Source organism: Osmerus eperlanus, chromosome 17 (assembly GCF_963692335.1).
Source record: "Osmerus eperlanus chromosome 17, fOsmEpe2.1, whole genome shotgun sequence".
NCBI lineage: Eukaryota > Metazoa > Chordata > Actinopteri > Osmeriformes > Osmeridae > Osmerus > Osmerus eperlanus.
The window spans coordinates 9,322,963-9,327,962 of record NC_085034.1 but is presented as its reverse complement, the minus strand read 5'-3'; the positions used below and the strand labels follow the sequence as shown (position 1 = coordinate 9,327,962).

General features: G+C 52.5%; 1 protein-coding gene across 1 annotated transcript in view; it reads right to left on the bottom strand.

The window, feature by feature from the left end:
* The window catches only part of ptprz1b (protein tyrosine phosphatase receptor type Z1b), a 37,044-nt gene that overhangs the window by 31,002 nt on the left and 1,042 nt on the right, over positions 1-5,000 (bottom strand). The gene's annotated exons all lie outside the window — the stretch shown is intronic.

The following is a 5,000-nucleotide window of genomic DNA, read 5'->3' as shown; positions in this document are numbered from 1 at the left end:
AGTGAAACGCATTCTATCAGTACTACAGGGACTTGAGCATCGACTGCTTGGTGACCTTGCATGTGATGAACGACAGGCTTTCTCTCTCGTTCCACGCTCACGTCAAAAGAAACATTACAACCACTTAGTTGTTCAGGCCGGAGATGGAATAGCCTGCCATTCGTTGAGTGTCTCAAGTTCAATCCATCTTCTGGAGGGACAAAGAAACATTCACGGAAGGAAAGAGAGAGAGAGAGAGAGAGAGCCAGATAGAGAGCCAGAGAGAGAGAGAGCAAGAGAGAGAGAGAGAGAGAGAGAGAGAGAGAGAAGAGAGAGAGAGAGAGAGAGAGAGAGACAGAGTGAGCCAGAGAGAGAGAGAGCGCAAAACAGAGAGAGCAAGAGAGAGAGAGCAAGAGAGAGAGAGAGGAAGACAGATAGCAAGGAAGAGCACTAAAGAGAAAGGGAGAGAGAGAGAAATTAGAATGGAAAGAGACGGAGAGCAAAAGCTACAGAAAAGGAGTGGAGGCAGGACACCGCCTAGCTCGCCCTCTGCCTCGCCCTCTGCCTCGCCCTCTGCCTCGCCCTCTGCCTCGCCCTCTGCCTCACCCTCTCCCTCTTCCTCTGTTGTGTACGCGCGGGCGTTGACTGATGAAAGCACCTGTTTAACTTTTGACACTCTTCCATAATGGTGACAGTCTCATTCACGGCCTGTGGCTGGCAGCTCCGTAAACAAGGCCCGTAATGAGAACGTGATGAAGACTGCTGCCTCTAACATCATCCATTCTCCCTTGTAGAGTTTAGGATGTGTTTTCCCATGCCCACCCGCCCACAGCCAATTATCTCCCAACTGGGACAGTAGAGGGTGTACAGATGTATGGGGGGAGGGAGGGAGAGGGAGAGGAGAGGGAGAGGGAGAGGGAGAGGGAGAGGAGAGAGAGAGAGAGAGAGAGAGAGAGAGAGAGAGAGAGAGAGAGAGAGAGAGAGAGAGAGAGAGAGAAGGCAGCGGGATTTGGTTTCCGACAAGTTCAGAAAGGCCAGGGTGATTACTGGAGGAAATGAGCAGTGCGAGTGTGTCCGCGCGTGCGCGCGTACACACTGCACACGCATGGTGCGCACGATAGCCCACCATGCACACGTCTATGCTCTCCGTCTCTCCCTCCTACCCTCTCCTTGTGTCTCGATCCATCTCTCATTCACACACACGCACACAGAAACCCTCCTACATACCTACATATTTCATGGATGCAGACTTCACTTACAGGTGTCACCCAACAGGCCACTCCACCTGGAGGCTCCTCGGCCTGCGCACCCCGACAGGATGGAAACCCGATGATCAGGACCCAAGTCAGTTCTCTTGGCAGTCGCCTGTTAATCTGCCCCCCCCCCCCTTCCACCCACACCTCTCCATCTCCACTCCTCCGTCTCCCACTCCAAACGCCCCGTCTTGCCCTTTAATGACCAGGGATAATAGCCCCTCTCTGTGCTGGGTAACGGATAGCAGGCCTTCTCGCTGTGCTAATGACTGCCGGTCTCAGAGATAGAGAGAGAGAAAGAGGGGGGAAAGAGGAGAGCGAAAGAGAGTGAGGGAGAGAGGGAAGGAGAGAGAGACAAAGAGAGAGGTGAGTGCCAGTGAAGGACATTAGGAATCAGTGTCAGGTGGCGTTCTCTCTTTCACACCTCTCTTCCTGCCAGGGCTCTGCTGGGAAGTGACCTGACCGCCCCCCCCCCCCAACCCCTCCTCCCCACTCCTCCACCCTCCGCCCACGAGGTACCTGGAGTGAAGGAATGACCCAGAAGAAGGGAAGAGGAGGGGGGTTGGCGAGATGGCGGAGTCAGTCCTACTAGGACAACTAGGAACTAGAAAATTCACTTGGTAACCCAACCAACTTAAAGCAGGCAATGGATGCTAGGGAGGGATTTAAATACAGCCTCATACAGTACACCTATTTCAGATTTCAACCTAGATTTCAGACCATTTTCCGACATGTGCTCTCCATGAATCTAATCTCGGGGAGGCTAATTCTGCCTCGAAAGAGGCTAGGATGCACACACACAATAGGTGATAGGTTAAACAGGGTTAACATCCCCCTTTATCTCTTGAAAGCAACACATGCCTTCCTTCACAGTGAATCCCACTGTCATTCACAGGGACACATTCGCCACGACTGTGTCCCTGTGCCCCGACACCCCCCCCCCCCCCTCCCGTGTGACAGACCCGTCTGAACGCCATGGGTTCTGGCCCCGCTCCAGGTTTCCTGTGTGTCAGCGAGGAAGCCAGGAGCAAATTAGATTAAAATCCCACCCAGTGTGATGTTAATGAAGCCATTATCGACACTGCAATCCCTTGGCTTGCTCCCTACTTCCTTCAGTCCTTCCACTCTCCACTCTCTCTCTCTCTCTCTCTCTCTCTCTCTCTCTCTCTCTCTCTCTCTCTCTCTCTCTCTCTCTCACTCTCTCTCTCTCTCTCTCTCTCCTTCACTCCATTTCCTCGCATTTCTTCTCTTTCACACTGAGAGCTGAAAGTTAACACTGGAACAAATGTGAGGGGATCCAATGTAGACACCATGGATAAACCAAGAGCTCCTGTCTTTTTCAAACAGTGCGTTGTTTATCCATTGCAACACAGTACTGTGACACTGTCCAACCTCCTCAGACCAGACAAGGCCTGGGGCAATTACTATTTGCAAATACTGTCAAATCCTTGGTGAGTGGAGATTATCCAATACGATGAAACCATTGTACCCTGGTAAGAGGCAACTTTAAGGCAAACCAAATGCACCACCATTGCTGTCAAGTACGTTTTAATTCCTTTTACCAATTGGTACACAGCAGTGGATCAAAAGTGTATGCTGTAAATCAAGGCCAGCCAGAACAGAACTTAAAGGCCTCTTTCTTTACAAACAATCACCACGAGACTACAATACCCAGAAGACCACTGTGGGTCCAGAACACGGACCAACTGCTCTGCTAATGAAGGGAAACACACTGGGCAAAGCCCCGTGGGTGTGCGCAGCAGTCAAGAAGAGGGAACGAGAAATGAGCAGGGCAGGGCAGGGAGGACCAGATATCCCCCAGGAGAGGTGGACTCAGGCACAGGAAGGAGGGATTCTCTTGCTCTTTTTTTGTCCTCCCCTTTCTTCTTTCTCTTTCCCTCTCCCCTCTGCTCTCCCTGGCGCGCTGGCCCGGGGGAGAACACACCCTGTGTTCACCGGGTCGCGAAACGTACCTTCACACGTCTAGATGGCCGCCCTGAACACGCTCTCAAACGTCCCAGACCGCCACAAGCCCGTGAGAGGGAGAAAAAAAAAATCACAATCGTCCTATTCTTTTTCCAGTCGATGTTTACGACCAATCAACGCGACACAAAGAGGCACTCGGGAACCAGCATTGATGGAAGCAGCTCTTGCTGAAGGCTGCGGGGAGAAAACACACCCGCAAGGCCACGGGTCATGCTCAGTGAAACTGAAAGGGGGGGGGGGGAATGTTTTGGGAACCGAGGGGAAACTTGAGGAGGCACTTTGAGTGGCTGCTCTCCATGCAAGAATGCGGAGCACCGAGAGACAGTCTCGGGTCGCTGCCTGAGTGGAGCCGAAGTTGGGGCCCCCGCTGGCTGCGACCGGTGTTTGATCGCGGCAAAGTGACGTCGCGCCACCTGTTGAACATGGAGACAAACACACACACACGTCAACACACACACTGACACACGTCAACACACACACACACACACCTCAACAGTCCCTCCCCACGCTCAGCTGTTGTGACTGACAGGCGTGTGAATTAGTGCATTTGTTCCCTAGGCCCCCCCCCCCTTTTACTACACACATACTTGCAATGGAATCCTATAGCGAAACGTAGACCGTGTAGGTTTCGCTCCAGATTTGACGACGGGTTGAAATGCAACTCAAATCCCGCGTTGTCCTAGAGGGACTTCCAAACCGTAGATTCCGTATTACCCTCCTCATCGGTCAGAAGGAGGACTATGGACCGGGGTGGACGGGGGAATGTGCTCCGCTCCAGCTGTTGGCCCGGGGTAAGGGGGGGACGGGGACAAGTGGTACACCGTGAGAAGTTGGGGCCCCTATTCTAGGAGGTGGTTATACAGGAGGAACAGCTGGGGGTTAAACCCCATTGAGGATAAGCAGCTGGACAGGCTGACAGACGGCTTCGACACAGTCTGACTGAGGTCACCGTTCCGGGCTCCGTGTTGTCATGGCTCCATGTTGTGGCCCTCCTTGGCCTTGTTTTCACTGCCGTGACGTCCCCGTAAACATATCTATCGAGCAGGAGATCTATTAGGTTCCGTTCTACTCTTAGCTATTGTAGACGTGTCTTTTATATATTGCTTCCACCTTGCGGGAGGGGGGGAGGTGGAAGTGGTAAAAGCCCAGAGGAGGATAAAGGCCGGTTCTGGAGCTGTGCTCATGAATCACCAGGCTCTATTATGTGTGTCTCGTCACGCTGCTCTGTGAGCGCCACTGGGCCGTCTTCCTCACGGGGCTAGACGGGGGCGGAACACGTTGGTGCGTGCTTTAATAGAGTCCACCGGAGAGACCGTCCGTCTCACAGGGAGAGGTAGGGGGCGGTTGAGGGTGGGAGGTGGATGATGGTATTAGGGGGTTTAGAGATTGTAGGGAAAGCCCTTTAAAAAATGTGTGTGCTCGGGGGGGGGGGGGGGGGGGGGTCCTGGTAAAACCTTTTTACACGGTTTTCACTAGAACCTTCACTGGTGAATAATTCTACCCAGAACGAAGATTGTTTGTGTTTGTGTTCCAGATGGTTCTTCTCCAGAATTGTACTTTAAGTTGCAGCCTTTACTTTTACTAACCCCCTGCTTTAAGACGAGTGTCCTGAAAGACCACTTTCTGTTTTTCTAAACATAAAACTCCAAAAAGTTACACTTGCACAAAGCCCCTGGAGGCAAGTCTGCTTCTGGGACTTTCCTTGTGAGGGATGGCCTCACATAACAAAATACGTTCGGCTTTCAGCCTCAACTTCAGTCAGCATCCAGCTTAAAACAGGCT